This window comes from Anas platyrhynchos, chromosome 7 (assembly GCF_047663525.1).
Source record: "Anas platyrhynchos isolate ZD024472 breed Pekin duck chromosome 7, IASCAAS_PekinDuck_T2T, whole genome shotgun sequence".
Taxonomy (NCBI): Eukaryota; Metazoa; Chordata; class Aves; order Anseriformes; family Anatidae; genus Anas; species Anas platyrhynchos.
In genome coordinates, this window is record NC_092593.1 from 10,499,420 (window position 1) to 10,512,153 (window position 12,734).

The 12,734-nt window shown below is 41.5% G+C and overlaps 1 protein-coding gene across 20 annotated transcripts in view; it reads right to left on the reverse strand.

The window, feature by feature from the left end:
* Positions 1-12,734, reverse strand: part of NCKAP5 (NCK associated protein 5) — a 435,119-nt gene that overhangs the window by 253,603 nt on the left and 168,782 nt on the right. Inside the window, exon 1 of one of the 20 annotated variants that reach the window (XM_072040704.1) lies at positions 8,066-8,400. The exons of 18 other annotated variants lie outside the window; for them this stretch is intronic. The gene's annotated coding sequence lies outside the window, so the exon portion shown is untranslated. Of the gene's footprint in view, positions 1-8,065; positions 8,401-12,734 lie in introns of those variants that run through there. One more of the 20 variants, XM_038182181.2, reaches the window with a different exon arrangement.

Consider the following 12,734-nt stretch of genomic DNA (forward strand, 5'->3'; position numbering starts at 1 on the left):
GCGTTATAATTGAGGATTTGAGTGAGCTGTCTGTTATACAACATTACTCAGCTATGCACTAAAAATAAATCACATATTAAAAAAGATAAAAACCTCTTTGCATTAGATATTTTTCTGTCACTTCCTTCAATACCACACCTGGCCAGTCTGCTCGCTGTCAGTGCTCAACAGCAACAAAAGCTGAACTGTGCAGCTTAAGCAAATCAGATCTTTTTAAGCTGCCATTATTGCTAATTTATTATTTGCCTACCTGATTTCAACATGTTATTTTAATTGTCAGTTTTATTAATGATCAAACAAAATGTGTATGTTCAGAGTGTCTGCAATGGAGCCGAAGGCTGGCAAGAGCCCTTGTGCACATACTGTGGAATTACACCATTATGGTAAAAACAGTAATGATTATTTTAATAAATGTGTTGAGCAAATTTCTTAATTGTTTAAAATCACTCAAGCCTCAGTGAACAGTTCATATTACATCTCAGCTGCAGTGATTAAAACTGATTTACCGACTCATCTGAAGCCAGTTGTTTTCATGGGAATCAGCTGGGTTTTCCTCCTGCTGCTGCCTGGTTTCTGCTCAGCACCCTATTAAATGTCACCAACCACAGAGGACAGCAGAGCTTAATAAAGCTTGAAATAGCTCAAGCTTGTTAGCTAATGGACAGATCCTGCACCCCGTGCAGGCAGGGATGATACGTCCCCCAGGAGCAATGCCCAGACTCACAGAGCCCCACTGCATTTGGGTTTTTGCCAGTTTGTCCCCAAAGAAGCACAGGCTCTGGAACATCAATGTGGGTGCTCTGCTGATCAGTGAGACCTGAGAATGCTGTAATTTTTACGTTTTCATACAAAACCTTCTGTTTTCCAACAAGACACTTTCTACATGCAATTCCCAGGCAGTTACATACACGAGAGATGTTGGGACCAGTATTCCGAGTGAGCTCTCCCCCAGCTTAGCAGACCACAGCTGGGAAGTGAACAATGGGTTTGGCAGGAGCCTCCAGCACCACCTGGACTTCCAGATGCTGCCTGGTTTGGTTTGCTCACCCTCAGGGAGTTACTTCTCATGTCACTTATACAACATATGTGGGCTTGGACAGGGGCAATAGATCCTAACAGGTAGGTGGATAGCAATGGTACTGGGAGAGAAAAAGCTCAAATGTTGGCCTAACTGAGGTTAATTGCATTAAAGCAGATCTACATTAAGTCAATGTATGAAGGGAGAAGGGAAGAAGAATGAAGGGAAGAGTCCCAGCGCCCCAGCTCCTGTGACACTAAGGAGTGAAGATGGAACGACAAAAAAATAGTTTCAGCTTCCCAAAGGGAAGCCTGATGAAAGACTCAGACAGAAAAATAGGACAGCAGTTTTCAGACAGACAGAATCAGCACGGCTCTGCTGAATTCAGCCCTTTTTGTTACAAGTGAGCAGTACCCTGTCATAATACATTGCAGTACAATGCTGCATCTCCCCTGTAGGAGATGCACGTATCTCCCCTTCCTTCTCAGCAATACCTGCTGCCTTCTGTAAGGACAGGACTGTTCTCAGGGTCCTGAAGAAACACCAAACTTCCCTCACCAAACCCAGATGGCTAAGCAGGGGTCACAGAAATCATTGCAGCACCACCTGGACATCGCAGTGCTTGCAACCCAAGCCGTTTAGATCAAGATAAAAATAATGCAGAAGGTCCAGCTGTTGCCCGAGTTTCCCATGGCCTGGAAGATCTCTGGCAGTGGTAACACCACTGTGCTGCATCCCATGTCAGTGTAATCCTCTGGCCCCTCATTTTCAAAGCACTTAACGGTTTTAGAAACAGCCGTGTTAAAGGGCAAATGCCAATTTATAAAGCAGTATGGCAGCTTCCTTCTCTCAGGGCAATGAAACACAGCCCAAGATGAAGTAGGTGAGTGGTAGGAAAAATTCCTGAGATCAAACAGATAGATGAAAATAATATTTTACAGAAAATAGGCACTTGGGCAGACAATTTCAAACCGGGATCCATTAACAAAAAAGTGCTTATTTGACAGAATGGAATATTTTGCAAAATGAGATATGATATAAAATAAGATAGCGGGAAGTGAAGTCAGAAACCAAGAAGATGGATGAAATACAAGAGGGAGGGCTAACTAAAAACAGAAAAAAGGAGAATGGGAATAAGTACAGAGAATGTGTCTAGAACCTGACAGATTTTTTTTCTACCAAATATCTTTGACTCCAAAAAATTTATCATTCCTTTGTCCCCAAAGGCTCTATGCACATATGCAAATAATAGGGATGAGAAGTGTTGTCATTTCTACTCAATATTGAGCTAATTCTTCTGTTTGGCTGTATAAGAAACCAGACATTTTGTCCAACAGACAAATCCACGCTATTTTTGGTTGTTTTTCTTTCCTTGAAAGAAAACAAATCAGCCAAAGCAAATACAAAGCATTAACTGGAATTTACTGTAATTATCGTGAAATAGGAAAGGATAATATCATACCAGAAAAATGTGAATTTATTAGACATCCTCCAAGTCACAGAGCTTTTAACACCAGTTAACAGCTCTAGTGAGCAATACGTCAGAGGTACACATCACTACTGCAGGAACAAACCCCAAGATTGTACAGCTTTGTGTCCTACAGCATCACCAGGGGTGCTTCCAAAAGAGAAGTGGATGCGCTTGATTTGTGTTTGGGGTAATCCCTCAACCTCCTTTGATACACATCTCTTCTGGAGTGTAGTTCCTTGTGACTGCATTCAAGAGGACTGCACAGGGCCTGCTCCTGGCCAGCAGGCAGGGAGCATGAGATGCAGCAGAGGTGGGTGATGAAGGTGCACAAGGCGGCCCTGTGGGCTGGGCTCACCCTCGCCAAGAGCTGAGAGCTCTTTGAGCTTTGAAAGCTTAAAAAAAAAAAAAAATCAACATTTGCAGCAGGCAAGGATTTTAGGGGGGAGGTGGGACAAGCAGGCCTTTTTCAGGGAAGGAAGAGATGGGGATGAGCAGGTTGCACCACTGTGCCCTGCCCACATCTCCTGGGCAGGCTCGGAGGCTGCTCTCCCCATTTCCTCGAGTACGGGAAGCTCTTGTCCTCAGGCAGTGTGGAACCCCTCTGCACAGAGAAATGCAAAGCCAAGAGATGAAGAGGCTTAGTGGAGTGGTACCTGACAGCTCCTGGTTGTTTGAGGTTATTAATGGCTGTGTGCAAGTTAAGAAGGTGTCGGAGTGACAGAAAAGCTTGTGTCTCAGAAATTCCACCTATGGAAAGGCCTCGATGTTATTTAGGGCAGTAGGAACTTAAAAACAGACATTCAGAGTAAAAAAAAAAACTGAGTGCAAGAAGATGTGCAGATTTTATGGGCTCAGAATGTGTATATGTACGTGAAGTAATTAGCTGTAGTCTTGTTTATGTCAAATCCAATTTCCATTAATAAACTTCTCACAGCAAAGACACTGATGCTGTAAGAAATTGCCCAGAAATGTTAGCAGTCATAACGATGCAGGGTAAACACTGGAGCATTTAATTAATCAATTTCTGACATTACCAGGTAATTATAATTTCTGAATCACTTCTTGATGTTTTTTAGGAATACAAACCAAGCAGAACACACAGTAGAAGTGCTGGTTGCAGGCATCTGACATACGTAGACACGTGGGGCTCACGTGGGACTCACGGTGGCTGAAGACAAGGAGTTATAGCAAGGAGAGAAAAACATTCCTGGGCTCTATTGCAGAGGTGGGGAAATCTCATTCTAATGTTATTACAGACACTCGGCAGTCACAAATAAAGACCTTCTTCATTCTCTGCATGTGTCAGATGTGTTAACTCATCTGGAATAACCGCTATCATCTATCCTAGCAAATACATCGGGACCTGAAGTTTCCTACCAGTTCCTCTCACTGCTTCATTATCGCTGTCTTCGCATATATTCTGGCAACTTCTGACAAGGATCAAGGCACATACTCAAAAATCAAGTGTATCTTCACCTTTGTATCTCTTCTTAAAAGCAACTATATATGAAACAAAGCTATGCTGAGTTCAATCAGTCACTTATTAAGAGTCCATAGTAAAATTTATTTCAATACTTAACAAAACAATCCCACACAGTGTCACAGGGGTGTCATTCTGGTCATCCCAAAATGCTTCCAAGCAGCACTGGGCAAAACAGAGTGAGGACACCCAGCTCCACCCCCTGCTCTGAGCACCAGGGTGACCTGCTGTTTAGCAAAAGCCCAATTATCAACCTGTTAGGGGTTGTATGGTAGGAAAAATGAGAAAAAAAAAAAAGGAGATGAGCAAAGAGAGGGCAATATTCTCAGACCTGCCTCCCAGACATTGCGGCCATGCCTTTTCCTGCTGCCCCTCTTTTGCCATGCTCTTTTGCCACACTCCACATTTTGGAAATTAGTATTTGTGTCAATGGCTCTGCTTGCAATGCCTTGCACACGCATAATTATAATAAAGAAAAATTAATCTGGGAGTTAGAAAGGTAGCAAAGCCCCTTTCCTCAGAAGCTGCTTCTGGCACTCTGCCTCCTCCTGGCCAGCTGCATTCAGCAGCACGCCCCTGGCTGACACCCATCCATCCATAACCAGTACGGTGCAGACACGGACATGCAGATAAATGACAGAACACGCACATAAATAAGCTCCTGAACAGCTCTTACTGCTTTGCTTTTTCACTCTGTGTATAGAGGAATGAATCAAAAGCTACCACACAAACAGACCTCTGCATGTCTGCACGCTTACGACAACCAGAGCCAGCAGCCTCGCTGCAGGGAGCTGCGTGAGCTCAGGTACGTCCTGGGGCACATCCATTGCCTGCTGTCATTGCCAGGCTTGGCTCTGCGCCGTTCAGTTTGGGTATTGACTGAGCATTGGGCACCACTGAGCCCAAGGCATGCATCGGTTGTAAACTGGGGCCCAAATCACACCATTTATCCAGCTGAAATCCCCACTAATTTCCATGAGATATTCAGGAAAACAAAACCATTCCTAAGTGCAACTGGATTGGCTCCGGTTTGTGCATTTACATGCACAGATGGGAATAGACAGAACTGAGACCCTCACTGTATTTTCTTGCAGGTAACAATTACATGAGGTGTGTGTGAGGAAGCTAACCTTCCCTGAGACCTCTGCAGCGCCGTGTCCCATGCCAAGCTCCGATCCCAGCCACCGCACATCTCCAGCAGCCTCCCTTCATAACAGGGGCTTATGACAAGATTAGAGCCTACATGGACTAGATGAGATGCAAAATGATATAACTGAGGACTGTTCTGGCACACACATAGATTTTTACATGGGCACGCTGCTCCTGCTCCTCAGCTGGCCTCAGTGATGGGTTCCCATTTTGCAAGCAGCCATGCAGGACGTCTCCGTGTCCTTCACACAGCCAGGAGAAAGCTGTGCACCTAAGGCAAGCGTTAAAGGTTGCTCTGATGGAAAGCTGCGAGCCAGACCCATGCTCACAAACAGAGCAGCTGCAATGCATGGAGGGGGCAGCTTGGGAGACTGCCTGGAGCCAGATGTGGAGCGGGGAGATGCTGTACTGGAGAGAAAGGGATGCACACTGCTAGATGTAATGTGTAGGAGTACCAGAATATAACATAAAGGTTGTCATAAAGCAGAAATTAGTAGTTTTTCCTCCTCACTTGTGTTCCAGACAAAGCAAAGAACTCCCCCTTCAATTCTTGCATGTAACAATTGTATTAATAATCATTATTATCTTGTGCTTCTATAAGTGGTCTAATGCATTGTTCATGTTTTGTCTTCTGAACACTTGTAACTTCAGTGTTGCCATATATACAGTAGATGCTAAACAAATATAATGACATTTCTCAATTTAAAGATAATCTATGTCCTTTTCATAAAAATTAAAGTGAACCTTTAATTTTGTTCCGCATTTTAGAATTCACAGGTACGATGTGGTATTGGTGAAATCAAAGCCGTAATTTAGCTCCCAGTAACACTAATAATTTTTCTGCCATTGAGTATTGCTGCACTGAATTGCAGATCTGTCTCAAATGTTATGCGCCTAGAGATACTAGTTACAGCTATTGCAAAACATTATATTTATTCAAATAAGACCAAAACAAATATAAACTGTAAAATGAAAGGTTTGAAAACACTCGTTTAGATAAATATTCATTGTCAGCTTCTTTGCAGGATATATAGTGAAAATTCAGATTACATGATGGCTTTCTGTTTTATACCCTGTCTTGCTAGTTAGCATTCAAAAGTGTATCTTTAAAAATGTCCTTAATTTAATGTGTGAAATAGCAAGAGAAATACTTAGCTTTCCATATTTCTTAAACATGAATCTTTCAATCCACTTCAAACTTAATGTGAATTAACAGTGAGGACAGAAGCGTAGCCCTTTATATTTCTGCAAATCTAATTCTTGCCATTATCTGCGGCTTACTGGAAAAGTTCTTCACAACATTTAACTGAATTACATTTTAAAGATCTTTCTCATCATCGGCTGGAAAATCTATGGCAACAAGTGATGAGTCACGTTAGTGTACCTTCTGCTCTACTGCAGACTTTGTGATATTTAGATACCGCGTCTCTCTCTTGGGAGACAGACATACACAATTTCCTGCAGATGCCTTGGTTCCCAGTATCTAAGACACAAAGGACAAATTAAAGCAAAATACATATTAACCCTGGACCTAAAAGAATTAGTTTCACACAAAGGTGACATCACATTTCCTGTGGTTAAGGGTGATATGGATCAACTTCAGCTGGAATCATGCTGACCTTGAGATGGAATTAACTTAGGGCATGGCAGTCCAAAATGAAGACAGACAAGCGAGTCACAAGGTGATCAGCTTTTCCTCTCTACTATTAATGGGTGATTTTTGGAGTAATTGGACAAAAAGAGTTTCAAATACATTTCTTAAAAAAAAAGTCAGATCTCACAGTTATTAAGCATCTCATGTTTTTAAGTACTTAAAATAGTGGCAATAGTTTATATAAAAAAGGAGAGTTGGAATGCTGTGTCTCAACTGAGTATGTGCTCCATGCATGACTCACAGACTATATACTGCATGATTGTCGCAAGGGCTGATGATGGAATTAACTTACGTAAGACTTCAGACGTTTGCATGCATGCTCTAAATCAGAAATATTAAATCACAGGAGGAAAAAAAGAAAAAAAAAAAAAGAAACTTTAAAAGAGAGATTCATTTCATGCATATTATTATGGGAAAGGTTGATAAGTCTTTAAAAGTGCTGCCCTGTCTCATGGCTTACGCAGTTGCAGAGCCTCCAGCTGGAAATGGGACAGGGCTCTGGTGCCCAGCTCTCACTAAAAGTCTGCAGAAATGCTCTCACCTCTGCCTTAAAGAGAAGCCTACCACATACCTATGGTTTTAAGGTGTTGCAGACATCAAGGCAGCCATAAAACTGAGCCATTTTACCCGCTCAGCCATACTCCTATAATCTTGCACAGCTTCATTGTGAAAAGCGCTGAGCATCTGCAAGTCTCATTGATATCACAGAATTAAACTTATTCAGGGGAGGAAAAGCAATTTTCAAACTTTAGATACAGTCCTTAATCATTCATTTAAAAAGAATTTCCATAGCCATCAACTTGACAGTGTTTAAATGAAAAGACTCTGAAAACCTCTTGTTTTCCAACAGGAAATGTTTTCAGGGACTGGCATTTCACATGTATAGAGAAATTTACAGTAATCATATCCTGATGACAAGTCTAGGAGAGGATTTACATCTAACGGGAACGATCTAATTTATCTTTCATACAGTAATACCCAGTGGCTATTGTGAACATTTCATTATCAAGGAATTAAAGACAACACAAGAAAATTAATGTTTTAAGAGAAACTCATATGGTCCATTTAACTCTTCTTTTGACTGTCCACATAATGTAATAAGATAATTTGCTTCCTTTCATACGCCTGAGTAATAGAAATAACACTTTTCATAAATCATCCACAAAAGCTTTAAGAACAAATGCATGCTATTCAGTGTAAAGCTTTCAGATTACTTCCATATAAATGCATATCGTGCATATTTCAGAAATTCCCCTCTCAAAGAAAAAGCCCTTGCGCTGAGTAATGACCTACCTCTTCTTCTCCTTCCCAACTGTTTCTGCCTGGGTATCAGACAGCCCCTCTGCATGACAGGACTATCCCCCGCTCTGACGGGACTCAGAGGAGATTTTGTCACAAACTCAGGATGTGGAAGCGGTGACACGCTGTGAGAGCACGGCGTGCCTTCCCTGCAGGGAAATGCCTCATAGCGCTTTATGGGCTGAGGCTTGGAGGGAAGCGCTCAGAAGTTTTGCTGCTGAGCAGAGCCGTTTCTCCTGCCTCACTTCCACATACCCTTAAAAACCCTGCAACTCATAAAACAAAATTGTTCAGCCAGAAGCGTTTTGCAGGAGCAGGGAAGGAACAGGGCCTGAAAGAGACCGCATAGCTCAGACCTTAATCCTCCTTCTCGCTCTGAGGACGTGGCTACAACAGCCCCCCTGTAGAAAAGGCCCTGGGCCTGGCATCCTGACGAGGTCTCTTGTCGTGGCCTCTCCTGAGGATGCTCACAGAGGCCTCCAGGTCACGCCAGGCCCCGCAGCTCTCCCACAAGTGCACCTCAGAGCTCCGAGTGCCCTGGGGCCATGCTGCGGCCTGCACCGCTTCTCTGGCCGAAGAGAGAAGCACAAATGGCACAGGAATCAAACCAGCACAGGGTTAGACGAGGCGTTTCAATATCTGAAGATGCAAATAGGCACCTAATGAGATTTTCAGGAGAATGTGCACATTCTGCCCCCTCAGAGATTTCTGAAATCCCTCTGGATCTGTGGTGAATTTTCGGATCTGTCTCCCAGATCCTTCCCATGAATCCGACAGCTTTGCTTTGCTTTGAGTGGGGAGGGCAGGGAAGCACAGCGTATAAATTCCTTTCCTTTGATACTCACATTCATACTGCATAAGGTGAAATACAGCCTCGTCTGTACATATTTGAAAAACACAATCACTTTTGTGGATGGCTGAATTTCCCCTTCTACTAGTTTGCACTCACGCACCGCATGCCTGGGGCTAGAAGGGCAGCTGAATGTGAGAGTGTCTGTCTAGCCACAAAGTAAATATGGGGCAAGGGGAGGATTAGAGTGAGGCAAATGAGTCTGTCATTTCAGACAGACTTTGCAGGCTCTCCTGCAATGCCATAAGAGCGACGCGTTTCACAGAGATGATTGGATTTATCTCCAAGCCAGGGGAAACTGAGTCACTGAACCAGTCACATTCACTGAGTCCTTCTGGCAATGAAATCTAGATGTGGCTGAAATCTAGACGTCCTCAGTCCTCCCATCCATCTCCATAGCCTGTTACCAGAAACACACCAAGCATGCACGTGCTTTATATGTGTGGACACATACATATACAGAAATAAGCTTCTTTGAAACATGTATGTAGTTAGGATGCAATGACTTCATCTTATGGTCTTGAAAATTGGAGAGGTCCTTTGCAAAAGAGAGTTATGCAGTCGGCTCTAGGGATGGCTCAGGAACAATTGATTTTTCTGCTTTGACAGATTGCACTGCCGATGCTAAAATGCATCAGCTAATAGATCTCAAGCCATATTGCATTGTTTTATCTTCTAAATTTTGATGAAAAAGACCTTTGGATTATTTGTCTCCTAGAACACTCCTGATTAGCGCTTGTTCTTTCAAATCTGATATTAAGTTATTTATCAAGGCAGAGTTTTCTGCTTTCCACAGACTGGTAATTATCCATTTAGCTATGTGCTACACTGCGAAACCTTAGTTTTAGAACAGGCAGTGTTCAACCTCTAACAGATACAGTGCATCAAAACCTCAGCTTGGAAGCTGGGATAGTGTAGAGGTGTACAGTTCTGCCGGGAGGTCTGAGGATTTGCTCCTCATCTAATTTTAATTTACAGCGTTGTTATGCTATAACTTTTATCTGAAAAATAAACCTGTGGTTAAGCCCACCAAAGATATGAGACACATACTAATACCCACCACAAGAAATTCATGAGCATGATTGCAAAGCAGTTACTAACTTACAGTCTATGGGAACACTGATTAGTTGCATGACCACATCCAATTATTTGCATCCTCTAAAAGCTTTGGGAAAATTTGTAAAACAGGCTGCTTTCCCATGGAGAGCACTGCAATTCCAGCAACACGGTAGCACAATATTAGGCTAGATTTCACTATTTCTACTACCAATTAATATTATTATTTTCATCAGCATTAATATTCATTAATATGAATTATATTCATTAATATAATTTGCAGAACCAGTCAGACATGGAGCCCAGCTCTACTGGCTTACAAAGGTGCTGCTCCTGCCTTGGCCACCTCAAGGTTTTAAGGTTAATCATTTAAACTAAGGATTAAATAACATCATTTGGATTATAAACTATAACTTGGACCTGACAATGTTTTACATTTGTGTACTTTCAGGGCTCAGTCATGGCTGCAAATGGCATTTCCAAGGCACGGCTGGTGACATTTCCCACTTCCTCGTCTATTTTTCTCCTGTTGCTCCTGTTATGACTAAAAGCAGCAGGATTATATTTTTCTCAGTGGGAAATGTGTCACCTGCTGGTGAAAGGAAAGCAATTATTGTGTCCTAGCTAAATCTTGGGCCTATTTGTGTAGGCTTTAGAGCTTAAAAATATAAACATGCCTCCCTGTGCCAGTGGCAGCGGGGAGGCACTTTGGGACCCAGCTGGGATCCCCTGCATGTCACCTTCGGCGCCTGTTAAGCACGGGGAGAGATGCCAAACCCGAGTGCCTTTCCTGTAACTGTGTCTAATCAATGGAAGGTAAACGTGAATGATGGGCTCAGAGTTCCTGCACAGGACACCTCAAGTGCTAAAAATTAGGTTCTCCCTCTCCCCCCTTATTCCAGGAGCCAGATTATACTTCTCAGCTTCACAAACAACATTTCTGTCTGCCTTGCATCTGTGTGGTTGTTTTCACTCCTTCTGTGTGTCTTTATGTGACTGTAAACCTGTCTGACAAAGGCACAGGTATTTTATTTGCACACTCTAAGATGCTCTTTTTTGTGCAATCCCTGTTATCAAACTAAAGAAGTCTTATAATCAAAAGGGGAAGTAAAGCAACTGGAATTTTACATTTGCAGTTGGCAAAAAGCAACAAGAAACAAACTCACAAAATGTGTGTGTGTGTGTATAAACATAAGAAAGGATATACAGTTGTATGCTAAGAGATGGTAGATTTTAATATACAAAATTTGTTTCTGGTGAGTCTATTGTTATTTATATATTTTTTATTTCTCCTGTATATTCATTAAAGAAAATGCATACAGATACTGCAAAGGGAAAGAGCATGACTAAATTTAAGAAAAAGTAATATTGGACCAAGTATGAAAGGAAGTTTCTAACGCTGCTGATCACTGCCCTGGGATCTAGGGAAGTAGATCTAGGATGCTTCTAGGAGAATGATCAGCAGGGTCAGTATCAGGCATCATTTTAGGTAATAAAAGGGTTGCCAATTTTTACTACCATATGATCCCAACCAATTACAATAATTGTCAGGAAGATCTATTTTCCCTAACATAAATTAAACCCTTTTTTTTTTTTTTTTTTTTTTTTTTTTAATGAATACACATGTGGGAGATTTTACCCCTGGACAAACTAGTAGAAACACCAGATTTTGGTTGTTTGTTTTAAAAAATATCCCAATTCTATTTGCAGTGGTTTGATCAATTGACAACCTTTTCTCTGTGCTTGTTTTACTACAAATATGCAGGGTGCTCTATCTTTGAAAACTGACTCAGAACAAGAAAATTATGATTTTACATACAAGTTATACATTCTCAAAAGCCCTCTAAAGACACCAATTCTTGTTGGCAAAGAACTAATTTCACGTGAAGAAGAAACACTGTATTATAGAGTATATAAAATATTGCCCCAGCTTTCCCCTCTCTGTACCACCAAACATTTTTCTAAGAGAATTCTTCTATTACAAAATTAAATATTGTGCTTTAATGTAATTTGTTACTAGGAAAGGCAGTGGAAAATTGCCATGCTGAAGAGCAACCTTCTGTTCATTTCGCTTCAATGGTCCTTATCCATTTTGTCACAGAATTTCTGACCAGAAGTCCAGAAACAGACCAGCAAAAATCAGAGGGCTACACATCACAGAGCACGTTTTCCTTCACATGATCTGCTAGAAACAAGGGCTTTTAGCATTTGGCCAAATTCAACCACTCTGGCATATTCATAGGTAACTGTTCAAAATTGTAGTCCATGAAATAAAACAGTATTTAACAGCTTGACCTATAAAATCTTTCCTAAATTGTGACTATGAAAATAAATAGAGCATATGGTCTTTGCTGAGACATACCAAAAGATTCAGTGATAACATAAACACAACAAGACCGGGTACTTCCTTTCCAGATCATATTGTATATAAGAGTTGCCAAAAGCTATAGCATATGGACATATTTTATTTTATTTCATTTCATTTCTCTTCCATTTCTCTTAAAATACTCTGGCTACACTAACTTTTAATTCCAGATTCATTGTTAGTTCACCTTTGATCAGGGAACTGCCATCTCACTATGCAGTGTGAAAGGTTCACGAGTTTCACAATTGCTGCTTTAATACTGCTTTGTATCCTCTGCTTTCTAACTTCATATGGTCTTCTCATGTCGAGTCACAACCAATATCAGAGTAATGTCTACAACAGATTTGCACTGGAGACTACAGAGGAGAAATACTGTATTTCTCTTCTTTTCT